The sequence below is a fragment of the Tetrao urogallus genome (genome assembly GCF_951394365.1).
Source record: "Tetrao urogallus genome assembly, chromosome: 5".
Classification (NCBI taxonomy): Eukaryota; Metazoa; Chordata; class Aves; order Galliformes; family Phasianidae; genus Tetrao; species Tetrao urogallus.
The window spans coordinates 32,281,418-32,295,090 of record NC_136818.1 but is presented as its reverse complement, the minus strand read 5'-3'; positions in this window follow the sequence as shown (position 1 = coordinate 32,295,090).

Here is a 13,673-nt window from a genome sequence, read left to right as displayed (position 1 = left end):
TTTCTTGGGAATATTAAGGTACTCCAAAGAGTCTGGCAGATGAGTGGGCTAAGCTGCTCTTTATAACAAGTCCCACAGGAAATTGCTCAGGCTGTGCTGGGAGCCTTTGCTGAGCTTCTGCACCATTGTTCAGTGGGAGTCAAAGCTGAAGTATTAGAGCACTGATGAGCCTTTCCTTTCATCTGAATAAACTGCAGCCCTTAGGGCGGGGAGGCAAGAATAACCTGTAGAGCAAGGCTGCGCACCCCTCTCTGGGGAGGAAAAACTGAGAGTATTCCAGTTAGTGAAAATAAAGGGAAGGCCTATGAGTATTTAAATCAATACTGAAATAGATGAACACTTGTTTTTAATTTAGCAAATTCACAGAGCATTTCATGATGCAAAGATGAAAAATAAAGAGACAAGAAAATGTTGCTGTTTTTTTTCTCCAGTGATGTTACTAGGAAGCTAAAATTTAATGTAACTGGTGAATAAAGAGCAGATAAGCTCAAATGTGATTAGTGGGGTTTCAGATGAAAAAAAATACAGCAGAAGAAATAATTATTCTTATCCAAGAAAACCTACTTCTTCTGATAATTGCTGCTTTTCCTCCCAAATCCATGCCGAAGGCGTTGGGAACATAACAAGTCCAAAGTGTCGCATATCAAGAACTGTGGAGATGTGGCACTGTGGGACGTGGCTCAGTGGGCAGGTGGGAGAGGGCTGGGGTTGGACTTGGTGATCTGAGAGGTCATTTCCATCCTGAATAATTCAATGATTCTGTGAACATCTTGCTACTGAAGTGATCTGCTTCAGAAATGGAGCAACTTTATGCTGAGTATCTCAGTGCGGATGAGTTGAGATGATAATGCGTCCTTTGTAGAACTTCTGGCTGCTAATAATAAAAAAAAAAAGCTTAAATTTCTCTGCAAGTGGATATACATTCCAGGATGGTTTGGTGTGTTCAGCTGAGCAAGAGAAACATGGTCTATAAATAGGGAAAATGACCAGTCCTGCTTCAACTATTCTGCCTGGGAAGGTTCAAGCTCTGTGACAGTGATGTAGTTGGAGTGCTGAGTTAATTGGTAACTTGTCTTTTTTCCTGTTCAAAGCAGGCAGAAAATAAATTTGTCTGACTTTATAATTAAAAGGAAAAAAAGCAAGTTAATGACCTGTTTCTGGCACTGAAGAGAGATGTGTAACTGATACTGAATATTCAGTATGTAAATCCATAGGATATAAAAGAATCAAACTTTCTCAGGGGGAGGAGAAGAAAAAACTGGTTTGATTTTTAAAAAGGACTATTATATATTTCCATGCCTCTTGTAATTTTATAATAACATTTCATTAAAATGTCCTGGATTAAGAAACACTTGATATCACTTTGAGCATGTAAAATAGGATAAGTGTCAGGGTTTTGTGGCTAAAACTTCCCTATGTTTTATGCCACTGTAATTTCAAAGTGTGTCTTGGAATAAGCTTTCACAGACATAAAATATGTTGAATGTATCAGTGGCATATGGAGAAAATTCAGGAATACTGTCAGATTGTAACAAGCTTACTGACCAAGTTGCATGGACAGCCAAGCTCCACCAGTGGAAGCTGGACTGTTAAGTGATCATAGTTTTAAGATTGCTGTGTGATAGTGCAATTAAACCACGTAAGAAAAGCAAACCAGGATAAGATGGTAGATTTTTGTACCATATTTACATTATAAAATAATGGTTTCTACCTCAGTTTAGCATGTGTGTTGTGATAAATGTTAGACTTTGCATGTTTGGATTGTACCTGGGATTATTCAAAAACACATATGGTGTAGTGCTGTAGATAATGAAATAAATAACTTGAAAGTTAATTAAAGGCTACCTTAAGCGTATCTTCTTAATTTCCCAGTGAATTTCCCATAAGGACACTGCTGTGCAAGAAAATGAGAAAGATATGGAAGATATTGGTAAATGAACAAACTCTTATTCAGCTTTTAGACGTCTGGGGACCTTGAAGGTCTCTTTCTGCCATTAGTCTAGAGAATGGGCTGAATCCTGAAATCTTCCACTCTGCTGGGGACGTGTGTGTGAATGCTGCCCAGCCTGTTTTCTTGCAAATCTTTAAATCTTTGCTTATCATTGAAATTAACTTCTGTTTATTGTCTGGAAGCCATGGTAAAGCTGCTTGAGTTAAAATCAGCAGCCAATATCACGCAATGCTTTTGATTTTACTCCCTGCTGTTGGTGTATTCTGGACTTGCTGCTGCAGCTGTGGTGTCACAGCAGCAAGGTTTGCAGACTTGTTTGTCAATAGATGAGCAGGGTGTGAGTGTGGGATTTGGTCAACTTGGCTGTACGGTGGAGGGCCTCTGCCTTGTTCCTGCTTCAATGAAAGGAGAAAATCATCCTTTCCTGCGTCAGGTTCCTCTTTATGGATGCACTTACTGATGCTGCCTTCTCTGGATCGTGATGTACCTAAGTAACCTCCAAATCCTTCTTGAGCAGGCTTTGCTTAGTGTCAGCTCCAAACTGCATTCATTATTCTGAATATTTACTTCTCCTTGACACGTGTGAGGAGGTTTTTTAATATCTGTGGCAAAATATTGAAACTTATGCATGCTGGTTTAAACCACAAAATCAGCATCGTAAGTTTGTTGTGTAGTACTTGTATATTATACAAACACATTTGTTACACACTTGTGTAACAAGTGGTATGGACTCATACAAGTGGTATGGACTCTGAAACCTGCCACTTTGTATCATGTGTAGAGCAGAGGAAGCTCTATTCCAAGGAATGGGTAATCGAAGTTGGCAGAAGTTTTGGTTATAACTGAACGTTCAGGTGTTTGTCTTTTACACAAAGAGCCAAATGGCAGAAAAGAAAGCACAGCACCAGTATGACAGAGTTCCAGTAGTGCCTTAATGCAGCACTATCTCCCCCCAACCTAAAATGCCCAAATGCCTCGGTGTAGTAAGACAAGCCAGCACCTAAAAGCATGTGACAGTTACTGGCTTCTTACACTTATATACCCAGGGCTTGTAATTGATGGCACTTAAATACAGAGGACTTTGGAGAGAACTCAAGAACTGTTTTCTGCATCTGTTTAGAGTACAGGACCGGCTGTGCCACCTCAGGGTGTTGCTCCTTTGCTCACATGACTCCAGCTTGAGATGCTTTAGAGGTTCCACTAAGACTAGAGGCACAGGGAAGGGACATCAAGAGTCAGGTGTCCCACAGTGGATGCATTTATCCCTGGCTCAGGGATGGAGGTAGCAATGGAGCTCAAGGAAGGTTATGTGATCTCCTACGCTTTTCCCTTCTTTGTACCCATCTCTGAAGTAGCAGCAGCATTAAATTGCCTTTGCAACAGCTGTAATTCTTGTTTTGCTTCTGGACATGGCGTATGAGATGTTTGGGTAGCACAGCAGGATGTGAGCCCAGAAAAAGTGCTGAGATCCATTGACGTTGACATTAGTGGAGCTAGTTGGCAGCTTTGCTTGGCTGGGGAACTGAGAGCAAAAAGAGGGTAAGACAAAAGCCTCCCTGAAGTGTCAGAGATGATTTTTTTTTTTTTTTTTTTTTGTATGTGTGACAATAATGACAAACTTTCACAATAAATAAATGGTAATCAGTGCACAGATGCTCACATACATCTGAAAGTTTCTGATCTGAGGCCAGGAAGAGTGTTGGCACACCCCAAACTAGAATTTACTGCTGGAATTTAGAACTCTTTGGTTTTCCCCAGAATATCTTGTTGCTAGCTGTTTTTGTGGTTTTTTTTTTTTTTTTTTTTGTTTTATTTTTTTTTGTTTTTCCTGCTTCTAGGTGAGGGTGAATTACATAGCATCCTAATAACATAGTAGAATAATAATGTAGTAATGGTTTTTGATGAAAGGAGACATTTACTAGAATTAGAGCCCTTCAAAAGGCAGCTTTTTGTTCCTTGTGATATTTATTTTTATCATTTTGTGTGTCACAATTTAATTTACAGAGAATAAACCCAAATACTGATTACAGGCTTTTTTGAGCCCCTATGCAAATGGAATTAGTAGCATTTTTAGCACTTCTCTAAAACTACTGTCATGCCAAGGTCATCGTTATCTTAGGTTAAGTATTCCCGAAGCTTTCCTGCTGGCAGGTTCATGTAGAGTAGCTGCCCACATAGCAAATCACAAAGGCCCAGGGACACTTGTGGAGGACTTTATGAATATTCTGTTCTTCTTACTTCAGTTTGAGTGGCCTTTCTCTGTATTTCTTCCTCTTGTAGTAGAAAGCCTGCCTCTTTCTTTTCTTCTTGGGCACAGCCACACAGAAATGAGTGCTCAAAGGGCAGCGCTCTGAGGATGAGGGGGCTTTTGAGAAGTCGCCTGGGTGGTTTCAGCATCTTTAATTTCAGCCAATGGAAGCCAGACATTGTCTCCCTCTAAAGTAGCTGATAAGAAGCACCAGGAGGAGCTGATCTCATTAATGCTAAAGACCTATGCTGATGCGTGGTAGTTTGATATTCAATTTCTTCTAAATGTTATGTAGTAATACCTTTTTTTTTTTTTTTTTTTTTTGTATAGTGCAAATAACTTTAAAAGTTTCCCAGAAGTTTTACTTGTCAGATGGGTTGTGACCGTCCTCAGGTTCTCCAGCAGCGTAAGTGCAGTTAAAGGAATCAAAATGAACAGCAAATGAATGCTGCCCCTATAGAATAGGTGTGCTTATAGAATTAACTTGGCTTTACTGTTGGTAATTATAATGCACGCTGAAACAACAAATGCCAAGGAACCACACTGGGAGTCTCAGGGCTATGGGGGGAAATGGTGGGACTCTGTGTTACCTTGTATTTTTTTTAATCACTGCTTCCATTAGATGTGAATGTAGATTTGAAGGCAACTCTTTAAAAGGTGGACTGCCGTGGAACATATGACAGAAACAGCAAAGTTGGGAAGTGCGTCAAAACCCATGTGATTTAAACCTCTGTTATAGCACAAAAGGGTGAAGTGCACCGAAAAGAAATGGCTTAATCTGTCATTGGAAAAATACGTGTTGTAGCTGCTTTATTTAAGACACCGACTCAGTGCTGTGCAACAAAGTGTTTCGCAGGTTGTCAGTGACACGTTGCCTTGCAGACTTGCTTAGGATTCAAAAGAAAGCAGTATTTTTAGCAATAGAATTATCCAGCTTGAATAAGGCGGTTTCACTCTGTATCTTGGAAGAACTGACAGTATCTTGGCTTCTGTATTTGTCTTGCATTTGAGCAGATCACATATTTTTTTTTTATATTAGAATTTGTGGGAGGAAAAAAGCGATAGAAATGAAATCCCTTGTGAAATTGCTTGAAATTGCCTTTCACTTGCCTGAATAAATTTGTTATTGATTTTTGCCCTTTCATAAGAATGAAAGGTTAATGAAAACAATCACATCGCTTTCATCCCAAGGTAGAGATTATGCAATACATATGAGGCTCAGCCTTTTTTTCTTTAAAGCTAACAAAAACACTCGTGTGTAGGTGTTAGCCTTATGAAAGATGAGCTGTTGTGATGCGTTATACTACATTATCTTTGATAAGCTGTGCATGACAGATTAATAATTGAGGTCTTTTTAGATTGCACTCCTTGGCTATTTGTGATGGACACATCATAACTGGGATCTTTGCTCCCTAGATCTAGAGATTCTCCATGGAATAAGGAAGGTACGCTGCGACATGGGCAGCACATAGGTCTTGTGACGGCATTTAGGGATCGCAAGGGCTCCTGGCATGTCTGTAATGATTTTACCCATCTTATTTCCTGAGCAGCGGAAGTAGGCTGACTGGGGTTGGCATCACGGGAGCTCTCCAAGCAACAGTGGAGCTGGTTTGCCTTTTGTGGTCTGTTGCTCTTCCCAGACCGAGCATCCAGCTGTTTTCTGCGGAGGAAAGAAATGCTGAGTGTCTGCGGGCTGCTCCCCCAATTGATACAGTGCCCAGGATGGAGGTGGAGTTCACTTGGGCTAGATGGAATGAGAAATACTTGTATGGGTCCATCTTAATTGTGATTTCAAGTGTTTTTTTTTGTTTGTTATTCATGGCTGTTCTTGGGGAAAGGCTCGCCTTGACCTTTCAGTTGGCCCTGGCTCTTATGCTTTATGCAGACTGAGCAAGTATAGATAGAGACCACTGAGCTTTAAAGTCTGCCTTTCTTTCCTAGTGAGACCCACTTAAAAAGGCAAACACAGAAACTCTGGTTTCCCCGTTGGGTCTCCCCTTTTCGTGTTTGTATCGTTTCTGCTGCTCTGGCATCTCTGGATTTTCAAATACATTGCAAGCTTCTCAGACCTTATAAAAATGCAAATGAGGAGGCTCGATCCATTTGCTATTCATCAGCCACATGCTCCTTTTAAGTCTTGAGTGAGATAAAGATTCACCATAACACAGACCTTCACACAAAAGTGAGTTTTTATTCAAAACGTGCAATCAGATTTGATTTTTTTTATGTGCAGTTGCTACACCCACCGTTCATTTTAAGCTATTATATAATCTCTAGCACATGAATAAACCTTTGGGCTGGAGAGCAATGAACTGGAAGAAAGAATGTCATTTCTATGCCAGTGGTTAAAGTCTAATCACACCTCCCAAAGGAGACAATTTCTGATAGAGTGGCAAGTTCATTTTCCTGAAGACAGTCGGTTGATAAATATAACATGCTGTTGGCAGGTGGAGTAATTTTTCAACTCCTGAAAACCTTCAAAATCCAATATAGCTGGAGAGACTGTGTGTCAGAGGCAGAATTGGGATTCTTTATCAATCTCCAACTGTACCAAACAAATATCCCATGCAAGAACTTGAGTTTTCAGGCATCTCATAAATGGAACAATGAAAAGCATGCCTCAATCTGATGCTTCTGTTCATATTCTTGTACTGTTTTGCTGGCATTTATAAGGGGCTTTGAGACAATATATCTGCACCATTCTTGTTGCAGTATAAGCATGCAAGACAGCTTTCAGATTCAAATACTAAGTGGCTGGGTGACATTATACAAATTTCTGCAGAACGTTTTACCTACTTACTCTCTGTCCTACAGATGTAATTCCATTTGCAGTTTGTGTATTTAGTCTTGAAATCAATGCCTGTCCTTCAAGTGAGATATATAATGTGTGAAGCACAGCCAAAGGCTGCCAGGCACTTATGCTAAGCTAGAGGCTAAGATTAATGCAAGCTCTGCTACACACCAGTGTGGTACTGAAGAAGCAATGCTGCTGATGCTGTGTTGTAGCTCTTTTAAAAGTTCTTCTGTTGAAGAGGGAAGGCCCAAGGGGGACTCATTAGTAGAAGAGCACTCCTCATTTTCTGAATTTAGGATAGTGTGAATTCAAACAAAGATATGGGTTTTTTAAAGAAGAAATTCATAGAAATTTTGTTTTCCTTTTTGGTGTTTTACTTTAGTTTCTTGGAGTGCTTGTTGTGAAGTAAGTCTCTGATGTGAAGTCACGACTGTGAATTTACCACTCAAATAGAATAGTTTTGTTCTCTATTTTTATTTTTTGTGTATTTTTATTACATGAAAAGCTGTAAACTTTCAGTATTCCAAATATAATGTATTTAATACAAATACAGTATGTATTTACATCCTACTTGCTGACTTGGTATCTTTTCAGGCATCCAGGGAACAGAAATGGCTCGATTGTGATACCCTTCTCTTTTGATTTTTATAAGGTCTCCATCAATTCAGGCTATTCACAACATGTTTCTAGACCCATCCTGCCTTATGCTATATTTTATTTTAATTTCTTCTTGCTCAATTTTATGTTTTTATTGGCTTAATCTTGAATTTTAGGAGAGTGGCTTTAATTATACTCCTGTTGTATTTTAAATAGTATAATTATTGTGGGGCATGCAGAACACCTTCTTGGTGAGAAGTTGCTTCAACTTGTCTATTTTACATTGGAGTTTGCACACTTGGACAAGGAAATTCCTATCCAGTGCAGTGAATACTCAGATTTCAGCTTTTCAAAACAACTTTCCTGCCAGGTGACTTATATTTTACTATTCCAGCCTCACTTGTTAATGGCAAACGTCTAACTCTTTAGCAGCACAGAGAAGCACTCCACTACTCTTCAACAGTGGCTGAACCCTTAAAGAAAGCTCCTGATTTCTGGTTTCTCTGCTTCCCTTGAGCCCCTCACCCTTCCACTTGGATCCCACCGCTGCCCTCCTACCTGAAGAAGTGGTTTTCTGAGTGACTGTGTTACAAACTTCTTGTTCTTGGGACTCTGGAATGTGAGGCTGATGTTGTGATGTGGTGCTTTCAGTGAGAGGATCAGGAAGGATTCGAGTACTTTGTCACTCTCCTACTTGGAAATTTTGACTTCATTGCCTAAGGCTGACAGTTCTCACATCCCTTCCCTGTGGATAAGTTCCTTTCCTCCTTTGACGTACAGTTCCAATACAGTTTGCATTAAAAAAATTTTAGTCATTTTTGGAGGATTTAAATAGTTTTGAAAGCTTGTAGTAAAAAAACTTAAATATGTATATACTTGCTCAGAGACCTGCTAAGATTATGACTCTCTAATAGCCATTCATTCCCTTACGTGCCATTTAGGCTGTTTGCTTGAACATGTGGGCAGCAGGGGATAAGGGTCAGTAATTTTTATAAAATAAAAAAAAGAACCTTGCTGGTTCACTGCCATTTTGCAATGGTTCAGTCTGAAGGGTCTGCTCTGTTCTTAAACCTTGATGTGGACAATTCCCATCTGACTTGGTCAATAGGTCCCTTGTTGTGTGATCAGGTTAATTAAAATACAAGATGTAGCTTTTGTCCTGTGCACACAAGGCAATTCTCTGATTATTCCCAGCAAGTACTGAGATGCCTGATAAACAACCCAGAGAGCTGGAGAGAATGATGTATGGTTTAAAGCTGAGCTTTGCGTGGCTTGTTTATACGTCAGAATAGGCAGGTCTTAAAGATTGACTTATTTGGTGTGGTTCAGGCTTGGTTGAATTTGAATCAAGGGGGTTTTAATTAAAATTGTGTCACTCTAGTAAAATTAGATTACTTCTTCTGTGTGAAGGAATCATGTATCTGAGAAACACCAGCAAAAAGAAAATCTATAATACCTGAGGGTTTGTGAAAATATTGGTAATATAATAGTTTCTGCATTGAGTGGAAAAAATATATCTTACAGCTCACTCTACAAACCCATAGGATTCAAGGAATGAATAGGAAGCGTGAGCAGGTATTTCTAAATAATGTTATATGTGATAAAATGCATGTCTTCTGAAAACAAGTCATCAAATTGGCAGAGCTATCCTAATCTAATTCAGGTAATTTTTCCATATCCTCCTGGTCTCAGCAATGTTGTTTTCAACTTGACAAGGATAGCCCATAAATTCAGTAGCTGGATAACAATGCACCGTGTGTGTGAAAATCTTCTTGAGTCTCTTAAAACAGAAGCCTCCTTGGTGATCTCAACAGGGCCATTGTTTTTAAATATTTCCCCCTAATGCTGTTCTTCTTATCGCAGTCAGTTTTTTATAGCTGTTGCTTAAAAAAATAAACTCAGCTCAAAACGCTGATGCAGGACTACTTGTAGCTTGACGCAGAGCCTGTGCTGGGAGAGAAGGCTGGGGTATTCAATTAACCATACAGCTGTAATTTAAATCAGGAATTGCACTTTATGCATAACTTCCTACCTAAAGAAAAACTCCTGCATGCATTTGTTAGCAGAAATAGAAAGCAGACGGTCCATTTTATGAGTACTGCTAAGTAGTTATTTAATATTTGTGAACTGCAAAGCAGTGTGAATTATTATTACGGACACCATCTGTAATAATGCAAAGCCAGAAGCAGAATGCAGAACCTGTGCAGAGGGCTATGTACTTGTAAATTTTGAGTAGCCAGGAGCAAAATAAGCCCAAGAACCACTGTTGTGCTTGAAGAAGTGTGTGCTACCCGTAGGTGCTGTGGTTGAGGGATGCTGCTGGTGGGCATCATGTGGTTATAGTCATGAAGTCATACCTAAATGGAGGTGGGAGGCAGATGGGTGAGGCCAGCTCTTAGTGATGCGTTTTCCTCTGTAATTTTGCCTTGTACGTGACTTCTGTTATTAAGTGCTTTAACCCAAAGGAGGAATAAGAAGGGGAAAAAATCAGCAACATGTCAGAAAATAATGGGAATAGAAAAGTAAAAGCAGGCAGCGAAAATGAAGTAGTTGAGGAAAGTAATAAAAGGAAAGTCACTTACTTCTTCAGATGTCCTAAAGAAAGAAGTAAAATTACGGAACATGAAGCAGTCTTGAGAGTTTGGTCTGTAAATTTCAAATAGAGTTGCGCTGCAGGGAGCACGGTTTTTACTGTTGCTGATAGCAAAGTCCAGGTGGTAGCATCTCACCCAAGATATCTCAGTAAATTCATCCCCATTTGACTGCTACTTAACCTACTCACAGAGGCATAACATTTCCTATCCAGAAAGACTGAGACATCTTAAATTCAGCTCTGCCAGCAAGGATAGGGTATCCTGGTGGCTTTCTGAGGCCATCACAGTGCAAAAAAGCTATAAAGAAGGCTTCTCTGTTGTTTGCACAGTCATTTCCTGATTCTGCAGTGTCACTGCACAGTGATTGATCCAATGCACACTTCACTCACTTATATTTGGATAGGAGCTCTGGATAGAAGCTACAAAGATGAACCCTGTTTTGTCACGTGTGCATGGTTTCTCTGCTTGTTTGCAACCCATTATGTCTTAGACATACAGCGAAATATGTGGAGGGAAAATTGCGTACAAGCACTGATTTTAAGGCCAACAGGACCGCTGTGATTACCTACTCTGATACAATTTCTAGTCATAGAATCATAGAATCATAGAATCACTAAGGTTGGAAAAGACCTAAAAGATCACCCAGTCCAACCGTTCACCTATTCCCAATAGCTCCTACTAAACCATGTCCCTCAACGCAACATCCAGTCTTTCCTTGAACACCCCCAGGGTCGGTGATTCCACCACCTCCCTGGGCAGTCCATTCCAGTGCCTGACCACCCTTTCTGAAAAGTAATACTTCCTCATGTCCAGCCTGAATTTCCCCTGGCGTAGCTTGAAACCATTCCCCCTGGTCCTATCACTAATGACACGAGAGAAGAGGCCGACCCCCAGCTCACTACAACCTCCCTTCAGGAAGTTATAGAGAGCAATAAGGTCTCCCCTGAGCCTCCTCTTCTCCAGGCTGAACATTCCCAGCTCCTTCAGCCTCTCCTCATATGGCCTGTGCTCCAGACCCCTCACCAGCTTCGTTGCCCTTCTTTGAACACGCTCCAGGGCCTCAATATCTTTCTTGCAGTGAGGGGCCCAAAACTGGACACAGTACTCGAGGTGCGGCCTGATGAGTGCTGAATATAGGGGAACAATCACCTCTCTGCTCCTGCTTGCAACACTGTTTCTGATGCAAGCCAGGATGCCATTGGCCTTCTTGGCCACCTGGGCACACTGTCGGCTCATGTTCAGCCGAGCATCATTCAATACCCCCAGGTCCATTTCCTCTACGCAGTCCTCCAGCCACACCGCCCCAAGCCTGTAGCGTCGCCTGGGGTTGTTGTGGCCGAAGTGCAGGACCCGGCATTTGGCCTTGTTGAAACTCATCCCATTGGCTCCAGCCCAGCTCTCCAGCCTGTCCAGATCCCTCTGTAGGGCGTCGCTACCCCCAGGCAGATCCACGCTTCCAGCCAATTTGGTGTCATCTGCGAATTTACTGAGGGTGCACTCGATGCCCTCATCGAGGTCATCTATAAAGATATTGAAGAGGACAGGCCCCAGCACCGACCCCTGCGGAACACCACTCACGACCGGTCGCCAGCTGGATTTGACTCCATTCACCACCACTCTCTGCGCCCGGCCCTCCAGCCAGCTCCTTACCCAGCCAAGAGTGTACCCATCCAAGCCTCTGACTGCCAGCTTCTGCAGGAGAATGCTGTGGGAGACAGTGTCAAAGGCTTTGCTGAAGTCTAGGTAGACCACATCAACAGCCTTTCCTTCATCCACCAGATGGGTCACTAGATCATAGAAGGAGATCAGGTTGGTCAAACAGGACCTGCCCTTCACGAACCCATGCTGGCTAGGCCTGATCCCCCGGTCACCCTGCACATGCCGCATGATCTCCCTCAAGACGATCTGCTCCATAACCTTCCCTGGCACCGAGGTCAGGCTGACAGGCCTGTAGTTCCCCGGATCCTCCTTACGACCTTTCTTATAAATGGGAGTCACATTGGCAAGCCTCCAGTCATCTGGGACCTCACCAGTCAACAAGGAGCGCTGACAGATGATGGAAAGCGGCTCGGCTATCACCTCCGCCAGTTCCCTCAGCACTCTTGGGTGGATCTCATCTGGCCCCATCGACTTGTGACAGTCCAGCTGGAGCAGTAGGTCTCTGACTGTTTCTTTCAGAATCGCAGGGGGGTTAGTGTGCTCCCCGGCCGAGATTACCAGGTCAGAGAGAGGGGTATCCTGAGGATAACTGGTCTGACTTTTAAAGACAGACGTAAAGAAGGCATTCAGAACCTCCGCCTTTTCCTTATCCTCAGTGGTCACATTCCCAGCCTCATCCAGCAAAGAGTGGATATTCTCCTTTGTCCTCCTCTTACTGTTAATGTATTTATAAAAGAGTTTCTTATTCCTTTTCACACCAGCAGCTAGGTTAAATTCAAGCTGGGCTTTTGCCTTTCTGATTTCACCTCTACACATCCTAACAACTTCCCTGTATTCATTTTGAGTGGCCTGTCCCTCTTTCCACAGGCTGTCCCTCTTTCCACAGGCCTTGGAGGTTCCACAGTGTACCTTGGAGTTTTGGAAAGCACTGATGTGTGGTAGCGCTGTTGATTGCACTTGAAGCCTTGTTAGTTGTGCACAGATGTAATGCCCTACACACAGGGACAGGCATGATAATGATATCCCTATGCATTCTTCTAATTCTCTTAGTTTTGTTGAAATACTTCTATCTGAACTAGTGAAATAGACACTGGGTATGACAGAACTAAGCTTTAAATCCACTTTGTTTCCTCTCTTACTATCTTGTTTTGTACTGGAATACAGTAGCTGGCAGAGCTGATTTGGTGTTGGAAAGCATTTTTTCAGCCAAGACTTGCTTCAGTTTGCTGGTTTGCCATGATTCTAACTCTCGTTTTGTGGGTATAAAGCTAATGATAGAGATTATCTTGTTTTCTGTGCCTTCAGAAATTGAGGCTTTGCCTCTATGAGAATTTGCTGGAAAAGCGCCTCTCTGACATTTCACAAATAGGAATGATTTCTGTGGTGATTCACCCCATAGGTTTGTGTGAAAGGCATCCATGTTCTGTTTTGTAGATAGCTTAACACGAAATAATTTTTTATTTGCATTGGTTGTCATCCTCCCAGAGACAGTTGGTATATAGGCTTTTAGCACAGGAAGTGTTGTTTTACTTTTCCTTCATTTTCTGTTCTAATTAGCAAAACAGGAGCTAAATATGCTTCTTCACCTTTGCTAATTCTGCTAGTGTCTCTTCCTTTTGAAGTAACACCCAGCATCAGAGACCTGGCTTTGCATTCACACCTGCGTCCCAAGCATTGAGGTACATCCACATGTGCAACAGGAGTTGTGTGGCCTAACATAGCCCATTCATTGGCTGCATTTCAGAGTAGTCCCAGGGTCTCTGTGAGTCTTGTGCTGCTCTGCCATTCTCTGGGAAGAGGAAAGAGAAGGTGGCCTCCATAAGGAGGAAT